Genomic DNA, 21,000 nt, shown 5'->3' on the forward strand with positions numbered 1-21,000 from the left:
TGAGAAATGCTCTAAATTCATGCAGACTGAATGAAAAATAATTTTGATGCTGAGGATAATAGTAATGACATGAGTAGAGATGTGAAATCCATGTAAATTACACACAGCTTATGAATGCTGATGAGGAAAATGTAAGACATACTGATTTTTTCCCCTGAGCTGAATGTGTACATTCTTGCTTTTCTTTTGAGAAGTTGTTTTTTAAGAACTGAGATAAATTGATAACTTGCTTTTTATTTTTATTTATTTTTTTAAAGTTCATTTACGTATTTGAGAGAGAGAGAGAGAGAGCAACCACGGAACAGTGGTGGAGAGGACCAGAGGGAGAGGGAGAGAGAAGCTCAAGCAGACTCCACGTTGAGCATGGAGTCCACATGGGGTCGATCTCACAACCCTGAAATCATGACTTGGGCTGAAACCAAGAGTCAGATGCTTCACTGACTCTTCACTGCTTCACTCAGGGACCACCATAACTTGCTTTTTAATACTATACTTTTATTCACAGCAATCTTAAGTTATTTATTCACCTTGATAAGTTACTGTTTCAGTCTCTATATATGAAGTGGGAATAATATTGGGACATTCTCCAGATAATTTAAGGGTGAAGGGTACTACATAAATGCACAGAATTTATCAAGAGACTAGGCCTTATAACTTCCATGGTGATTTCCTCTGGGCTTAGCTAATGGCTTTTCCATTCTTGCTGGATAACCAGTAGAATGGGGTGGGATCCTGTAGGACCGCCCAAACTGGAATAATAGAAGGTTCCAAACACCACGGTAAATGTGCTGTCCTAGAATCCTGTGGGCCTTGTGGTTTATGTTGATTGATCACCTTTCACTCCTAAGTCTTTACATTGAATATCAAGTGTTTTAAATACTCTTCCTGAAGTGATTTCCAAAGCTCTCTGCCGTTCTAAAATGCTGTGATTCTCAGTATGTAATATGGTTTCTCTTTTTCACAGCACAATTTCTTCCCTCTAGTGGATGCTGCCAGATGAATCAATTCCTGAGATATCACCAGCATCATATTAGAAATCACCCTCTTGTCATATGTCCAGACAGAAGAACTTCAAGATAGAAGCCACAGGATCAGGGTCAGCGGTAACAAAGTCTGAATGTGTAAAAAGGCGTTAAAGCACAGTGATTTTAAACATTCAAAAAGAGTTCAATGTAATGCCTTTGTTATGTCTTTTAAATATTTCTCTAATATGAGGGTTAATTTATGAAAGAATATGTTAAGAAAACCATAACATGGGCGCCTGGGTGGCTCAGTGGGTTAAGCCGCTGCCTTCGGCTCAGGTCATGATCCCAGGGTGCTGGGATCGAGTCCCGCATCAGACTCTCTGCTCAGCAGGGAACCTGCTTCCCTCTCTCTCTCTCTCTGTCTGCCTCTCTGCCTACTTGTGATCTCTCTCTCTGTCAAATAAATAAATAAATAAATAAAAAATCTTAAAAAAAAAAGAAAGAAAAAGAAAACCATAACATAGAAAATCGGAGTTATTTAGACATATGGTTTCTGATTAACATGTGTTCAGTTTTAGGGCACTTTAGGTCATCTAGAAAGTGCCCAGCTGAACACTACATGGTCCCTGGGTTCCACTGGATCCATGTTCTTAGTCGGAACCTAAACATATTTTCTTAAAAAGGAATTTGGAAAGCTCTTCACCATCAAAGATGGATTTTATTCCAGTACTTGTTTTGGAGAATGGGTATTGCATATATTTCTAAATAATTCATTCTATTAAAACTATTTCTGCTAGACAACTTAAAAAGAAAAAGCAGGGTAAGACAAGACAAGAAGAGAAAAAAGAAAAGAGAAGAGAAGAGAAAAGAAAAGGAAAGGAAAGGAAAAAGAGAAAAAAAGAAAGAAAAAAAAGGGAAGGAAAGAAAAAGGAGGAGAAGTCAAATGGAGAAGGGAGGACGAAAGCAGCAGTCATTCAAAAATACTCATGGATGACAGAGAAATCTGAAGGGCTCTGCTTCTAATACTCCACATCTGTCTTTAAAAACATATCAATCACATGATCACTAACAGCTGTTGCATTAGACTTCTAATCAGCCATGATTTTCAAAAAGGAGAAAGAATGCCTTTGGATCAGTTGATGGAAAGTTATTGCTCAGAATGCACCAGCTTGGTACCGGCAACCAATTCAAAATTTAAAGAGACAAAACTGTACTGAGCACTGTAAACACTATTCATGTGTAAAGTGCTATGCTATGAACAACATAAATGGACCCACATGTTTGCAAGCCTGGAGAAAACAACGCAGGTTGCGTCATATATTCAAACTGATATATTTAATGTGATGTGAAGTGGGTTAAAAAAAGAAAGAAAGAAAAAGAAAAACAACAGTTCCTACATAAAGTCAAGAAAGCGCAAAAGCACCATATATTTTAATCACTGAACAGAATGAGTTCTCAAACTTTGGGGATCCTATTCCTTCCTAAGTTCCATGTAATTCCCACTCATGCTATTGGAAATTAATAATCCATGCGGGAGTGAGAACATTAGGTATTGTGGCAATTTTACATTCACGGGGGAAGAGGCTACTCCTGTTTTGAATTAACCTCAAGCTTTGTTGGAGACTACTTGTCAGGTCTGTAACATTTGCCTTTCCATGCTAAGATCTGATGGCACCACACTAAAAAGTCTTGCACTGAAGGAGGGCATGTTGTTCCAAGTTAAGGAGGTAAAAAGTCTTCACTTAGAGCCCAGGATATTTCTTTTTTTTTTTTAAGATTTTATTTATTTATTTGACAGACAGCGATCACAAGTAGGCAGAGAGGCAGGCAGAGAGAGAGAAGAGGAAGCAGGCTCCTGGGTGAGCAGAGATCCCGATGCGGGACTCGATCCCAGGACTCTGGGATCATGACCTGAGCGGAAGGCAGCGGCTTAACCCACTGAGCCACCCAGGCACCCTAGCCCAGGATATTTCTTAATTCATCAATCATTTGCTGTTAGAACTGGTCACAGAAGAATCACTGGTGTCCAATAAGATTGAAAGAGAATTAAATTTACATGTGACTCTCTGGCAAAATACTGTCTTTCTCACAGCCCAGGAGTATGCAGAATGGGTCTGCTTCCTCCAATGTTGAGGAATAATGTTTCATGTGTGATGGCTAAAATAAATAATTCCTTTTAAAGACAGATTTCTAGTTAGAAAGAATTCCTCTTCAATGACCCAAACAACTAATTTATCTTTCCCCTTATTTATTATAAATAAAAGGCTTAGAATAATTAGAGACATGAATATTATATGGTCCTTAATTTCTTTGTTGTAATAGGAAATTATTTATTGTAATGACTCTAAGTTATCCTACTGTATTTATGAGAATCATCGTGATTGCTAACCACCATATCCTGCTCAGGAGCACAGCAAATATACATTGCAGACGTACGTGCCCATAGCCTACATTCAAAAATGATGAATATACAAAAATATAGAAGGACATGGGCTTTGCTTTTCTAGAGTTCAGTCAGAAGACAAACCAACAATGGCAATGGGGATGCCAATGGAAATGAAGAGAGAACAATGATTTCTGTGTTGGTGTGGTGGGAAGATAGTGGGCTGAGAACCTGAAGAGCTTCAAGGTAATGGGATATTTGTGCTAGACTGGGCTATGTGTGCACAAGGCTGTACTAGGGATGGAAAAGTGTGTAACCAGTGGCAAGGTGAACAACTGTGAGCTTCCAGTGTGGCTCTGTGGCACTCGTATCCTTAGAAGGAAGGAGAAAGAACATGAAAGTGAACACCTACGTTGGAGCTGGATTGTGTATCTTTATGCATAGTGATTAATGCTATGCCCTCAGGTTTTAACTTTTTTATTTTTATTTTTTTTAAAGATGGTATTTATTTATTTGAGAGAGAGAGAGTGAGCAAGAGAGCAAGAGTGGGAACAGGGGGCAAAGGAGGGGAGGGAGAAGCAGAACAGGGATCCTAAATTGGGGCTCAATCCTGTGGGACTCCAGGATCATGACCTGAGCTGGAAGCAGACGCTTAAACAACTGAGCCACCCGGGCACCCCTATTTTAACCTTTTAAAACAAACATTAAGACTCCATCTGAATACATCATTTTCTTTTTCTTTTTTTAAAGATTTATTTATTTATTTGACAGACAGAAAGATCACAAGTAGGCAGAGAGGCAGGCATGTGGGGGGTGGGGATCAGGCTCCCTACTGAACAGAGAGCCCGATACAGGGCTCGATCCCAGAACCCTGAGAACATGACCTGAGCCGAAGACAGAGGGCTAACCCACCGAGCCACCCAGGTGCCCCTGAATACATCATTTTCAAACTCTGCTTTGAGAGGCCATAGGATTTATCAAGAGACTCACCAGAGACTTCCAAACGGATGAGATGAAAAAGGAAATAAGCTCCAGGATCCCACCACCCCCATTCAGATTTCAGCCAGAGATGAACCTTACTTACCCAAAAAATGTTATTGAAGAAAGAGTCCTGCTGTGTAATAAATAAATAAATAAATAAATAAATAAAGGAAGAAGTTGAAAAATCATCCTATTAAATATTTTGAAGTGGGAAAACCACAGATAGACAACGTTTCTGTTTGTGGTTGGTTGGTTAGTTCTTAAAGCCATTCTGACAAGTGTGCCAAGGAAGGGTTTGAGGAAGACAGACCACTTGTGAGGTCAATGCAACAATTAATGTGAGAAGGAACAGAGTCTGAAAATAGGCCAAGTGAAAATGGAAAGAAGACAGATTTCAGAGGTAAATCCGAGGTACACTACTTAGCACTCAGCAAACTGGAAGGTGAGTTGGTTGGGGGCAGGGTGCTTACAGGGCTACTCAAGGTGTGATCTTCAGAGCATTGGCATCGGCATCACCTGAGAGTCTCAGTCCACACCCCAGACTCTCTGAATCAGAATCCCTGGGGCTGGGGACGGATGGGGAGGGCCCCAGACTGCTGTTGGAACAAGTCCGCCACTGATCGGTATGCATGCCACTGTTGTAGAAGCACTGATAGAAAGCACAAATTCCTAAGCTGGTAAGTAGTGGAGAGCAATTGAAAAGAAGAAAGGTATGGATGTCTGGGTGGCTCAGTCGGTTACACATCTTCAGCATAGGGTCCTGGGATCAAGCCCTGCATGGGGCTCCCCACTCAGCAGCGAATCTGCTTGTCTCTGTCCCTATGCCCCTCTCCCTGCTCATGTGCAAATACACACACGCTCTCTCTCAAATAAATAAGTAAAAAATAAATAAAATCTTTTAAATAATGAGAAAGGTATGTTTGGAGACCAGGATAATTTTAGATACATTGTACTTGACTTATAAAGGGTAGCCATGTAAATATTTAGAAATACGGGTTTGGAGCTCAAGACAGAAGTTGGGATGGACCACTGGTTAAGGTAGCACATACCATTTTGATAGATAAATTTCTAGATTTCAATGCCTTAACCTGCAGGCATTTTTTTTCCCTTGTGTAAAGTCTGCAACAAGTATTCTTTTTTTTTTTTAAGATTTTTTATTTATTTAATTGAGAGAGAGAAATCACAAGCAGAGAGAGAGGCAGGCAGAGAGAGAGGGAAGCAGGCTTGCTGCTGAGCAGAGAGCCCGACGCGGGACTCGATCCCAGGACTCCGAGATCATGACCTGAGCCGAAAGCAGCAGCTTAACCCACTGAGCCACCCAGGAGCCCCTGCAACAAGTATTCTTGATCAATGGGTCACTGGAAGTTTCTCTAACTGGTGGCCTCATCAAGGTCAGCCCTGGCGACTTAGCCTCAGGCTGCGGAAGAGGAAGGACGTAGAGGAGCACGCTTGGCCAGCAGGAAAGATCTGCATGTCACTCGCATTCCTGTTCAGATGGGAGAACGCAAGTGCTTGGCATTTCACAGCAAGGAAGGTGGGGAATATATATTCTAGCTGGAACTCCAGGGAACAGAACTGATGAGAAACTGGCCAGTCTTGGCCCCTCTTGAAGACAGCAATTTGGGAATCAGAAGTACATAAAGGGCTTTTTGACACCCTGGAAGGGACAGGATTGCCCAATACAACATGTATTTTGCCAATTAGTGCCATAAATAACACGGTAAGACATATCGATATGCTCATCAGCTGATAGGCCATATTACATCATTCTGAGAAATAAACTAACAACACTTCCAAAAACAAATGTATAAAGTTAGGAAAATAAACTAAAGTCAGTAATATCTGCATTAACAGATTCATTTTTGTACTCTTGAGGAAAACAAGTTGTTTAACTAAAGATTTGTTATAGTTTGTTGAGATTGAAGAAAATACATCTAGTCTCTGATCTTATCCTAAATTCAATTATTATAAAATAAATAATACATACTGCTTTCTTGCATAGATGCAAAATTTACTCGGGATATGCTTTTTCATAGTATTATTTATGTTTAAGTCTCCTAGAAGTACTCAGAGGGGTTTTTTTTCCTTATATTATCTCATTTTACTTTTTTTTTTTTATCATAATCTGGTAGCTAGGATGGTAGATGATTTGAAAGTTGATAGAAGAAGGGCTTAACTGAAAAAGATTTTTATCCAAAGGCACAAGATAAGTGCAGATCAGTCCTATTCATCAAGGAGATTGAGAGTTCCAGTGTTGATCTAATTTGATAGCTGGAAACCATGATCCACAGAGCATTACGTTTTCTTCTTCAGAAAACATGCCGTGTTGGGCAGCCACGTGGCTCAGTCAGTTAAGCATCTGCTTTTGGCTTGGGTTATGTTCACAGGGTCCTAGGATCTAGCCCCTCGCTGGGCTCCCTGCTCATTGGGAGTCTGCTTCTCCCGCTCCTTCTACCCCATCCCCCTTCTCATGCTCTCTCTCTCTCAAATAAATAAATGAAATCTTAAAAAAGAAAGAAAGAAAGAAAGAAAGAAAATACTCTGCTTAGTGGTGTGCAGGTAACCTAAAACAATTCCTTTCTATGGTATGCAAAGCATTTTCTCCAGTTAATTTTTATCTCTTTGCAAACTTACTCACTTTCATAATTACTGGCTTAATTGTTTCTCACTGGCATCCTCTGATCCCTCACATCAGCTCCCAGCAGCCCTGAGTGGGGGCTTCATGAAAATCATAGGGGTTTGCACAGCACCTTTGAAAAAGCTGGACAAGAGAGGAAAGCAAGCAGAGAGTCTGCAGGCTAGACTTGTGAGATGTGTTTGGAATATTTTCTCTGTAATTTTTCCTTGTAAGCTAAATGTGCAAAGTAGTTCACTCTCCTTATGTATTGGATATTTATATTTGAATACATTTATTTATATTTGAATATCACTTCATATGAAGCCCTTTCCTGTATGTGGGATGATATGACTTTCTGATGTGTTGTAAAGTACAATAGAGACAACAACTAAGACAGAGTGAGAACTCAATAAAGACTCAAAATGACTTCTATTTTAGCATTTGGCTCCCATGACATCACTAGATGCAATCTCCCAGGAGGGGGAGCTCAGGTTGATTGGAAATGTGTCCTGTCCTCCTCTGCAGAGACCAGTGGCACCGCTGACTGGGGAGAAGGGTTGCTATGGTTATCCTAGGGGGCCACTGACCTGGGAGGGAATGGTGACAGCTGTTGCAATGTGGAGAGGCCCTTAACCTCTATAAACTTTGTAAAAGTGGTTTCCTTTGTGATGAGCTTGAGATGTTACACCGCTTAATTTCATGTTGCCAGTGTATATCATGAAGTCAATAAAGTTTCCTTAGACAGTGTGAGCCAGACTGGTGTGTGCCTTCAATACATTACCCAGGCAACCAGAGAGAGGCCACAGCTACTGAGAGGGGTAGGGGCGTCCTAGTGACCTTTTGTCTACAATGTGCTTTTTTTCTCTTCCTGAGAAAATTCGAATCATATTTCAAATGTTGCTACCTTCCTCAAGTTTGCCCCACTCTTTCTCTCATGCCATCCCTCCCCCACCCAAATATACTTCCCACTTGGAATTCCTATTGTGCTTTATTCCAAATTACAAACATGAAACAACTATGTTAAGGTACATTGGTAGAAAGGGCTGTTTAATTGTGTTACAAATTTAGTGTCATCTCATTTTTGTGTCTCTAATGCAAGTGGTCATCTGTTCTTTCTGAAAAAGTCAGGAAAGGAAAAAAATCATTTCAACTAAAGTACAGGCCATTAGGATGTGAGGGGAAAAAAGACACAAAGCAGAGAGGAGGGCCACACAAACAGAAAGGCCTTCCAGTGCTGATAATTAACCAATGGCAGCCTTTCCAAGATTTACTGGAAGAAAGTAACTCAGTTAAAAACAAAGAATAAATACACCGAAGGGGCAATTTTTTACAAATAACCATGAGGGACCTAAAATAAGGAACTGGCTTTCCAATCTAGATCAATATCTATCCAGGAAACGTTGGGTTCTGGCACGCCAAAGAAAGAAAAATTTTGATTGGACCAGGAAATGAACAATATCTTTAGCCTCGAGGGCAAGTTTTGTTTTGTTTTGTTTTTTGTTTTCTTGTTTGTTTTAGTTGTGTCATTATTATTTTATTTCTTCATCAATATTTAATAAGGAAAATAAGATTAATAGCTAACACTTATTGAGAGCTTATGATGTGCCAGATACTGTGTATATACGTGTATAATGTATACATGTATATGTATATACTATACACATATACTATACATATACATGTATATGTATATACTGTACATATGTGTGTACATATGTATTATGTATATGTATATATATATTATATACACACACACACACACACACACACACACACTCAGTCCTTACATCAAGCATAAAACTAAGGCTTTTTATTATTAATACCAACTCAGACCCAGAGAGACCACACTACTGGCTGACTATTACAAAGCAAGTCAAGTGATGACAGCTGTGATTTAAATCCAGACAATCTGGATTCAGAGTGTGTTCCCTTCATCTCACATTGTATTCTATTTGTAAAGTCTTTTACGTGATTGTGAGGGCACCTGGGTGGCTCAGTTAAGCGTCTACCTTCAACTCAGGTCATGATCCCAGAACTCTGGGATCAAGCCCCACATTGGGTCCCTGCTCAGTGGGGAGCCTGCTTCTCCCTCTCCCACTCCCCTGCCTATGCTCTCCCTCTTTCACTCTCTCTGTCAAATAAATAAGTAAAATCTTAAAAAAAAAAAATGCCATCATTGTATCATGGGTGGAAGAGAAGATGCTAGGAGCAAGAACCAGAACCAGACTCCGCAAAGTAATAGAATCACTGATGGGGCAAGTTCTCCAAAGGGAGAGAAATGGATGGGAACAAAAGATGGTAAGTAGACTAGAGAAAGGAGGGTATTTTTTTTTAATTTTTTAACTTAAATTCAATTAGCCAACATCTAGTATATCATTAGTTTCAGAGGTAGAGTTAAGTTATTCAAGAATTGCATATAACATCCAGTGTTCATCACATCACGTGCCCTCCTTGATGCCCATCACCCAGTTACCCTGTCCCCCCATCCACCACCCTCCAGCAACCCTCGGTTTGTTTCCTAGAGTCAACAGTCTCTCATGGTTTGTCTCCCTCTCTGACTTCTTTCCATTCAGTTCTCCCTCCCTTCCTCTATGATCCTCTGCGTGGTCTCCTATATTCCACATATGAGTGATACCACATGGTAATTGTATTTCTATGACTGACTTATTTCACTCAGCATAATACCCTGATAGGAGGATCTTCTAATCCAAAGAGAGAAGGAGTCGATGAGTAAGAGTGTAAACCACCTTCCTACAAGCAACACGTTAGGCACCCGAGTTGGTTTAGGCATGCTGCTCCAGAGTCGGGGTCCTTTAGCTCCAGGTGCGTGGTTGAAAGGAGGAGGAGTAGGCATACCCTTTGTTAGGTACGTCAGCCGGAAGTGTGCTGCTCACAGTCTACGGGTAAGAATTACTCATCTAGCCTTCACTCATACGTATGTGGAAGAACACAGGGAAATCGGGCGCGATCTAACAGTCTCTAACAAACTCGCTAATGTGTTATAATCCAGAATTTGATTTATTTTTTACCAACTTTTTCAGCCCCAATCCAGCCAAACTGGATTTCTCTTTTTCTGCTATACAACACCAGGATTCCACTCTACAGAGGGCCTCATCACATGCTGTTTTCCTTCCCATTTTAAGGAGGAAATTCTTCTGTATTCTTCAGAGTCCATTTAATTCTAGCTTCAGGAAAACTTTGTTGGTCTTCCTTTGCTAGAGTAAATCCTAGGACAAGTACTCATAGCATCATTTAATATTTTTTATATAGTATCAATTTTTTGTTTTTAACTGACCAATTTGTTCCTCCCCTTCCCTGGCTGTAATTTGAGTGGGGTCTCTCTTTGGATTCATTGTTTCACATCCCAAGATCTACAATAGGATTTACAATAGATCCTAGTTTATTGAATGACTGGTTGAGCTACTAACTGATTAGCTGAATAAATAAATAAATAATAAATTTAATAACAATTCTCTACTACTGGAAGTATTCAGGGATTAGAAACTCATCTGCTGGGAATATTATAGAGCTGTTGGTATTTGAACTCAATGGATTATTTGTTCATTCATTCCATATGTATGGCATGTCTGGTATATGACAGGGACTCTTTAGGCACCAGAGAGCTATCTAGGATTTGGTGAAACTTTCCATGGGTAGTCCTACTTGCCCTCATATCTTGACCTTTGAATATTCTTCTTTTTGCCTTTTTATCTGATAATTCTTAAATATCCTAAGAGTCCCAGTTTAAATGAGTTTCATTCAGGTAAACCTCCATAGTCCCCAAAGCCTGTCTTAAAGGCATAGATTACTATATATCACTTACTATTATAGCTACCCTGAAGTTTATAGGATGACTGACAAGAGCGATGGTAGACTACTACTGATTACCCAATCTCCATTCTTCTCCATTCACATAGAATAGAATTTTAGCTGACCCCAGAGCCAGCAGGTAAAAAATCACATCTTCCAGCCCTCTTGCTCCTAGCCATATGAGACCATGTGGCTATATTCTTATCAAAGACATATGAGTAGATGAATGTATGATCCTTTCAGGTCTTTTCCACATATATGATTGTGCATATGGTCTCTCTTCATGACCTCTCCCTTTGCATTAACTGAAATATGGCAAAAATTGGGGCAGACTTCTTGGGTCTATAAGTGTTGAGGGTGATCCTGCCAGTCTATGAATAGAAATAAACATTTTCTAATTCTTTCTTTCTTTCTTTCTTTCTTTCTTTCTTTCTTTCTTTCTTTCTTTCTTTCTTTTTTGGCAGAGAGAGAGATCACAGTTAGGCAGAGAGGCAGGTAGAGAGGAGGAAACAGGCTCCCTGCTGAGCAGAGATCCGGATGCAGGGCTCCATGCGGCGCTCGGTCCCAGGACCCTGAGATCGTGACCTGAGCCAAAGGCAGAGGCTTAACCCACTGAGCCACCCAAGTGCCCCAATTTTCTAATTCATTTTTCTATACTTTGATGTCTCTTTGTTATAGAAGCTTAGTCTCTTCCCTGACAAGTACAAGAGATTATGTTTATATAGCTTACTTCTGTTTCTCCAGCTAACAAGCAGGAGATGGCATATATGAGGTGTTCAATAATTACTAAATAAATTTACTAAATAAATGAATGAATAAATTAATATTATCAAGATGAGCAGTATAATTATTCTGGTGAAGGAATGGCCAGTAACCCGATGAATGTCTGAAACACGAAAAAATGATTAAGCTTGTTTATGCCCTGAAAACATATAACCTGACGATTATATACATAATTGTACATAGAGATATACAGATATAATATGCATAGATTTATATCTATAATTTACCCTAGAGGAAATAATTAATTATGGTCTGAGCAATAAGTGGGAATAACCGAATGCCTAGGTCCAAAGTAGGAGAAAAAGACAGCGTTTACCAAGTTTTTGAAGTCTTACTGTTTGGTTATCTTTTTTATATATGTAAGCTCATATTTCGGTAAGTCAATCTATGAATTAGCTCCCTTTTTCAACTGGCCTGTATTACTTCCTTCTGGGTCCGCTAATATTTTTAAGCATTCGCGTGCTTATCCAAGATCTAGTTGACCGAGTTGTTTTACTCTTAAGGCTACGTTTTATCCTCTAAATATAGTTTATTCATTCTTCATTATCTATCTTTAGCAGGTGTTCTTCTCTCCAGTGCTGGTCACAGCTACTTCTATGCAATTACTTCCTTCATCAGTTGATCCATTTACTTATCTGACAAAAATCTTAAAATGATTATGCTGATGTAGGCAGGGGAACCCTGCAATGTAATGAATACTAAAATAGGAAGATGCACAATTCTCTGTAGCTGCTGAGCATTAGGGGAATCCTTACTCTTCCCTGAGGTGGTTTCCTCTCAGCTGAAGTAAAAGCAGCTAGGTCTCTTAAGGCCAGGGCTTGGTTCCAGAATATCAGTTCTACCACAGGTTATTGGTAGGAGCCAGGCACAAGGTAAGCTTTGATTTCAGCAGGCGGGAAATCCCTCCACCTCTTGATGTGAGAAGGGGCCTGGAGGTGGGGAGGGGAGTGTGGTTGCCGTTCACCCTCACTATTTGCCAGGCACTGTCTACCCTAGACATCCAGAAATGTGTCTCCCAGTATTTCACAAAACTGTGCTTCAGTATTCATTTTCTTCCATTTCTCTTTTTATTAACCACAATTTTTTTTTTTGGTAGATTGGATCCCATTGTTTACTTTCTGTAACTATCATGTTTCCTTATTACTTAAATTATTTTAAAATATAGATATTTTTTAACTTTCATTTTTCTCTCTTGAAATTTCCCCATGTTCCTAATTAGGTGTTCAACTTCTTTTGCATTTTGCTTCTTGATGTCTTTATTTTCTTCCTTTATTTATTTTCTGGCATCTTCCCATCCGACATTTTAAATGTCATGTTTTTCTTTGAGCTCTACTTTAACTACAAGTTTTCCTTGGCTTACAATGGGCCTAAGTCCCAACAAACATATCTTAAGTTGAAAATATCATAAGTCGGGTGCCTGGGTGGCTCAGTTATTAAGCGTCTGCCTTCAGCTCAGGTCATGATCCCAGGGTCCTGGGATCAAGCCTCATATCATACTCCCTGTTTGGTGGGAAGCCTGCTTCTCCCTTTCTTACTCACCTTGCTTGTGTTCCTTCTCTCACTGTGTCTCTCTCTGTCAAATAAATAAATACAATCTTTAAAAAAAAAGAAAGAAAATATAAGTTAAATTCACTTAATACACCTACTTACTAAACAGCATAGCTTAGCCTAGAATACCTTAAATATGTTCAGAATACTTACACTAGGCTACAATTGGGCAAAATCATCTAATGCAAAGCCTACTTTTATAACAAAGTGTTGAATATCTCATGTAATTTATTGACTACTGTGCTGAGGGGGAAAAACAGCATGGTTGTATCTGTACAGAGTGGTTACAAGTGTATCAGCTGTCTGGCTTCCTGATCACATGGTTGACTGGGAGCTGCCACGGCTGTCCCTGCCCAGCATCATGAGAGAGCATCCTGTCACAAATGGCGAGCCTGGGAAAAGATCCAAATTCAAAATTCAAAGTATGGTTTCTACTGAATGAGTATCATATCCACACCATCCTAAAATTGAAAAATCATAAGTTGAATGATCATAAAGAAGGACCAAATGTACTATAAACAGTAGATCCAATAGATCTTTTCACAAATCCCTTTGAGTTACTAGGGAATATCTTCGGGCATGTTCTCCAACAATTTCTTAGTGGTGGTATTTTTTTCACACCTGTGTTCTTCTTTGATCACTCTCTTTTGTCATTCCTTCTTCTCTTTCCAAGTCATATTTGTGTCTACATACTATGTTGTATCCTTTTTGAGTATTTGAAGGCACCATCAATTTTTGGAAGAACATTGTGAGAGAAGAGTCAGGGCATGAGGAAGCTTACCTGCCCTCAGTGGGATGTGCTTCCATGCAAGGTTTTATGTCTATGCATAAAAAAAAAAAAAAAAAATCCAGTTAAACTTTCCTTATATTGTCAGCTGGTAGACATCAGCAGCTGGTCACAACTTGTAAATCCCACATTCTGCATTCTGCTTCCCCATTGCCGAGATGACACACTGCACACTTTCTGTCTCCTCCTAGACATGTGTTTTCGGTATACACTCCAACATGTCCTTCGGTGTCCTTCTCTCTTCTGTCTTCTTCCTCCCTCTCTCATCACCCCTCTTTACCCTCAGGTCTTTCGCACAGGCAGCAACATGCTCCAAAATCATTTTCCCAAACAGTGAGTCAGTAGTTTTATCCCTTGGGGACATGCAATATACTTGGTGAAATCTTTGCTTTTCCACTGTTTTCCCCAGTGATCTCTTCTATGTTTTCATTTACTCTGGTGGTTTTCTTATATCCTGACATTCAAATTTCTGTAAAAATCAGTAATATCAATATTTTGAGAGCTTCGATTACTTCTTGAAGTAGAGTACAGCATCAGAATAAATCTTCTCTTCTCATATATGTATGGATGGATTTAGATATATATTACATATAAATCTACATATATATCACATAGATAAATGTTAACCTATGTTGCGTATTCACTTACATATTATAAAAGCATCATATATATATAATATGTACAAACACACACTAAATATATAATGTAAGTAAAAGAAGGCACAAAATGTCTGAGTCCTATTCAAAGAAAAATAAAATAAACATTCAGTACAACATCTACCTTAAGAAATAGAATATTAACAGTACCTTCGATGCCACTGTGTGTTTTCATCAACTGTATGCTCTTCTCCCAGGGCCAAATGTAAGTGTGCCCTGAGGTTGTATCGTTGGTTTACTTGTTTTTATTTATATCCTACATGTCTGCATACATGCACAGATTCATACATATATATAATCTTTAAGCTATAAATTATTTACTTTTACTTGTCTTTGGCCTTTGTAAAAATTAAATGATTCAGGGGCTCCTGGGTGGCTCAGTGCGTTAAGCCTCTGCCTTCAGCTCAGGTCATGATCTCAGGGTCCTGGGATCCAGCCCCGCATGGGGCTCTCTGCTCAGCAGGGAGCCTACTTCCTCCTGTCTCTCTACCTACCTCTCTGCCTACTTGTGATCTCTCTCTCTCTCTCTGTCAAATAAATAAATAAAATCTTTTAAAAAAATTAAATGATTCAGAGGTTTCTGGGTGTCTCTTTCAGTTAAGCGTCTGCCTTCAGCTCAGGTCATGATCCCATACTGGGTTCCCTGCTCAGTGGAGAGTCGTCTTCTTCCTCTCCCTCTGCCCCTCCCCCACTCAAGCTCTTGTTTGCTCTCTCTCTCTCTCTCTCAAATGAACAAGTAACAGAATCTTAAACAAATGAGATGATTCAGTAAATGCTCTTCCACAGTTGCTTTTTCTTTACTTTCTTCTTCATACCTGTGGCTGTCGTTCACTCATTTTCATTCATTTTATAATTATGTAAGAGATTTTTATGTATCTATGAAATCACTAGGTTATAAAGCATGTACATCTTCAAATTTGCACGTTTAAAACTAAGTGTTTGTCACAGCAGTTGCAGCAAGGAACATCATAGCAGTAGCTGAGAGTTCTTCTTGTTCCTCACCAGCCTTTGGGTAATATCTTTAATTTTTGTTTTCCTTATTACTAATAAGGCTAAATATTCTCTCACATATGTAGAACCATTTATTTCCCACTCGTTATTGTATAAAACCTACCTAACTCTTTTTGCTATTTTTTCCACTTTTCATAGGGTTTATAAATATGTGTACGTTTATATCTGTGAGCATATGTGTATAAGTATTTAGATATTACTTCTGCATTGGTCATATATGTGACAAGTTTATACTCCAAGTTTGACTCATCTTTTCACTCTTAAAACAGTATGTTTCAATGAACAGAAGTTGATATTTCTAATGCAATGAAAATCCCTCTACACTACCCAATAAATTTATGCTCCTATTTATTTATCTAAAAGTTTAAATTTACTCCTTTTGCATTTAAATCCTTATACTAAATGGAGTTAATGTTTGTGTATGATATGAGATAGAAATACAATTTAATTCTTTGTCATCTGACTAATTACCTTGGCAGTTTCCCCCATTGATCTGCTTTGCCAGGTCTACCATGAATTATGTCTCCCACATATCCACATATGTGTTCTATTGGTCCATCATGGCTCACCACTGCACTATATTATTTTTTTTCCCATTTTATTTATTTTTTCAGCATAACAGTATTCATTCTTTTTGCACAACACCCAGTGCTCCATGCAAAACGTGGCCTCCCCATTACCCACCACCTGTTCCCCCAACCTCCCACCCCTGACCCTTCAAAACCCTCAGGTTGTTTTTCAGAGTCCATAGTCTCTTATGATTCACCTCCCCTCCCCAATGTCCATAGCCCGCTCCCCCTCTCCCAATCCCACCTCCCCCCAGCAACCCCCAGTTTGTTTTGTGAGATTAAGAGTCATTTATGGTTTGTCTCCCTCCCAATCCCATCTTGTTTCATTTATTCTTCTCCTATCCCCCTACCCCCCCATGTTGCTTCTCCATGTCCTCATATCAGGGAGATCATATGATAGTTGTCTTTCTCCGATTGACTTATTTCACTAAGCATGATACGCTCTAGTTCCATCCACGTCATCGCAAATGGCAAGATTTCATTTCTTTTGATGGCTGCATAGTATTCCATTGTGTATATATACCACTCTTCTTTATCCATTCATCTGTTGATGGACATCTAGGTTCTTTCCATAGTCTGGCTATTGTAGACATTGCTGCTATAAACATTCGGGTACACGTGCCCCTTCGGATCACTATGTTTGTATCTTTAGGGTAAATACCCAGTAGTGCAATTGCTGGGTCATAGGGTAGTTCTATTTTCAACATTTTGAGGAACCTCCATGCTGTTTTCCAGAGTGGTTGCACCAGCTTGCATTCCCACCAACAGTGGAGGAGGGTTCCCCTTTCTCCACATCCTCTCCAGCATCTGTCATTTCCTGACTTGTTAATTTTAGCCATTCTGACTGGTGTGAGGTGATATCTCATTGTGGTTTTGATTTATATTTCCCTGATGCCGAGTGACGTAGAGCACTTTTTCATGTGTCTGTTGGCCACCTGGATGTCTTCTTTGCAGAAATGTCTGTTCATGTCCTCTGCCCATTTCTTGATTGGATTGTTTGTTCTTTGGGTGTTGAGTTTGCTAAGTTCCTTATAGATTTTGGATACTAGCCCTTTATCTGATATGTCGTTTGCAAATATCTTCTCCCATTCTGTCAGTTGTCTTTTGGTTTTGTTAACTGTTTCCTTTGCTGTGCAAAAGCTTTTGATCTTGATGAAATCCCAATAGTTCATTTTTGCCCTTGCTTCCCTTGCCTTTGCCGTTGTTCCTAGGAAGATGTTGCTACGGCTGAGGTCGAAGAGGTTGCTGCCTGCATTCTCCTCAAGGATTTTGATGGATTCCTTTCTCACATTGAGGTCCTTCATCCATTTGGAGTCTATTTTCGTGTGTGGTGTAAGGAAGTGGTCCAATTTCATTTTTCTGCATGTGGCTGTCCAATTTTCCCAGCACCATTTATTGAAGAGGCTGTCTTTTTTCCATTGGACATTCTTTCCTGCTTTGTCGAAGATTAGTTGACCATAGAGTTGAGGGTCGATTTCTGGGCTCTCTATTCTGTTCCACTGATCTATGTGTCTGTTTTTGTGCCAGTACCATGCTGTCTTGATGATGACAGCTTTGTAATAGAGCTTGAAGTCCGGAATTGTGATGCCACCGACTTTGGCTTTGTTCTTCAATATTCCTTTGGCTATTCGAGGTCTTTTCTGGTTCCATATAAATTTGAGGATTATTTGTTCCATTTCTTTGAAAAAAATGGATGGTATTTTGATAGGGATTGCATTAAATGTGTAGATTGCTTTAGGTAGCATAGACATTTTCACAATATTTATTCTTCCAATCCAGGAGCATGGAACATTTTTCCATTTCTTTGTGTCTTCCTCAATTTCTTTCATGAGTACTTTATAATTTTCTGTGTATAGATTCTTAGTCTCTTTGGTTAGGTTTATTCCTAGGTATCTTATAGTTTTGGGTACAATTGTGAATGGGATTGACTCCTTAATTTCTCTTTCTTCAGTCTTGTTGTCAGTGTACAGAAATGCAACTGATTTCTGTGCATTGATTTTATATCCTGACACTTTACTGAATTCCTGTACAAGTTCTAGCAGTTTTGGAGTGGAGTCTTTTGGGTTTTCCACATATAGTATCATATCATCTGCGAAGAGTGATAGTTTGACTTCTTCTTTACCAATTTGGATGCCTTTAATTTCTTTTTGTTGTCTGATTGCTGAGGCTAGGACTTCTAGTACTATGTTAAATAGCAGTGGTGATAATGGACATCCCTGCCGTGTTCCTGACCTTAATGGAAAAGCTTTCAGTTTTTCTCCATTGAGAATGATATTTGCGGTGGGTTTTTCATAAATGGCTTTGATAATATTGAGGTATGTGCCCTCTATCCCTACACTTTGAAGAGTTTTGATCAGGAAGGGATGCTGTACTTTGTCAAATGCTTTTTCAGCATCTATTGAGAGTATCATATGGTTCTTGTTCTTTCTTTTATTAATGTGTTCTATCACATTGATTGATTTGCGGATGTTGAACCAACCCTGCAGCCCTGGAATAAATCCCACTTGATCGTGATGAATAATCCTTTTAATGTACTGTTGAATCCTATTGGCTAGTATTTTGGCGAGAATTTTTGCGTCTGTGTTCATCAAGGATATTGGTCTGTAGTTCTCTTTTTTGGTGGGATCCTTGTCTGGTTTGGGGATCAAGGTGATGCTGGCCTCATAAAATGAGTTTGGAAGTTTTCCTTCCATTTCTATTTTTTGGAACAGTTTCAGGAGAATAGGAATTAGTTCTTCTTTAAATGTTTGGTAGAATTCCTCTGGGAAGCCGTCTGGCCCTGGGCTTTTGTTTGTTTGGAGATTTTTGATGACTGTTTCAATCTCTTTACTGGTTATGGGCCTGTTCAGGTTTTCTATTTCTTCCTGGTTCAGTTGTGGTAGTTTATATGTCTCTAGGAATGCATCCATTTCTTCCAGATTGTCCAATTTGTTGGCGTAGAGTTGCTCATAGTATGTTCTTATAATTGTCTGTATTTCTTTGGTGTTAGTTGTGATCTCTCCTCTTTCATTCATGATTTTATTGATTTGGGTCCTTTCTCTTTTCTTTTTGATGAGTCTGGCCAGGGGTTTATCAATCTTATTGATTCTTTCAAAGAACCAGCTCCTAGTTTTATTGATTTTTTCTATTGTTTTTTTGGTTTCTATTTCGTTGATTTCTGCTCTGATCTTTATGATTTCTCTTCTCCTGCTGGGTTTAGGGTTTCTTTCTTGTTCTTTCTCCAGCTCCTTTACGTGTAGGGTTAGGTTGTGTACTTGAGACCTTTCTTGTTTCTTGAGAAAGGCTTGTACCGCTATATATTTTCCTCTCAGGACTGCCTTTGCTGTGTCCCACAGATTTTGAACTGTTGTGTTTTCATTATCATTTGTTTCCATGAATTTTTTCAATTCTTCTTTAATTTCCTGGTTAACCCATTCATTCTTTAGAAGGATGCTGTTTAGTCTCCATGTATTTGGGTTCTTTCCAGCTTTCTTCTTGTGATTGAGTTCTAGCTTCAGAGCATTGTGGTCTGAAAATATGCAGGGAATAATCCTAATCTTTTGATACCGGTTGAGACCTGATTTGTGACCCAGGATGTGATCTATTCTGGAGAAGGTTCCATGTGCACTAGAGAAGAATGTGTATTCTGTTGCTTTGGGATGAAATGTTCTGAATATATCTGTGATGTCCATCTGGTTCAGTGTGTCATTTAAGGCCTTTACTTCCTTGTTGATCTTTTGCTTGGATGATCTGTCCATTTCAGTGAGGGGAGTGTTCAAGTCCCCTACTATTATTGTATTATTATTGATGTGTTTCTTTAATTTTGTTATTAATTGGTTGATATAGTTGGCTGCTCCCACGTTAGGGGCATAGATATTTAAAATTGTTAGATCTTCTTGTTGGACAGACCCTTTGAGTAGGATATAGTGTCCTTCCTCATCTCTTATTATAGTCTTTGGCTTAAAATCTAATTGATCTGATATAAGGATTGCCATCCCAGCTTTCTTCTGATGCCCATTAGCATGGTAAATTGTTTTCCACCCCCTCACTTTAAATCTGGAGGTGTCTTCACGTCTAAAATGAGTTTCTTGTAGGCAACATACTGATGGGTTTTGGTTTTTTATCCATTCTGATACCCTGTGTCTTTTGATTGGGGTATTTAGCCCATTAACATTCAGGGTAACTATTGAGAGATATGAATTTAGTGCCATTATTAGCCTGTAAGGTGACTGTTACTGTATATTGTCTCTGTACCTTTCTGATCTACTACTTTTAGGCTCTCTCTTTGCTTAGAGGACCCCTTTCAATATTTCCTGTAGAGCTGGTTTGGTGTTTGCAAATTCTTTCAGTTTTTGTTTGTCCTGGAAGCTTTTTCTCTCTCCTTCTATTTTCAATGATAGCCTAGCTGGATAGAGTATTCTTGGCTGCATGTTTTTCTCGTTGAGTGCTCTGAATATATCATGCCAGCTCTTTCTGGCCTGCCAGGTCTCTGTGGATAAGTCTGCCACCAATCTAATATTTTTACCATTGTATGTTACAGACTTCTTTTCTTGGGCTGCTTTCAGGATTTTCTCTTTGTCACTAAGACTTGTAAATTTTATTATTAGGTGACGGGGTGTGGACCTATTCTTGTTGACTTTGAGGGGGGTTCTCTGCATCTCCTGGATTTTAATGCTTGTTCCCTTTGCCATATTAGGGAAATTCTCTCCAATGATTCTCTCCAATAGACCTTCTGCTCCCCTCTCTGTTTCTTCTTCTTCTGGAATCCCAATTATTCTAATGTTGTTTCGTCTTATGGTGTCACTTATCTCTCGAATTCTCCCCTCATGGTCCAGTAGCTGTTTGTCCCTCTTTTGCTCGGCTTCCTTATTCTCTGTCATTTGGTCTTCTATATCACTAATTCTTTCTTCT

The sequence above is a fragment of the Meles meles genome, chromosome 17 (genome assembly GCF_922984935.1).
Source record: "Meles meles chromosome 17, mMelMel3.1 paternal haplotype, whole genome shotgun sequence".
Taxonomy (NCBI): Eukaryota; Metazoa; Chordata; class Mammalia; order Carnivora; family Mustelidae; genus Meles; species Meles meles.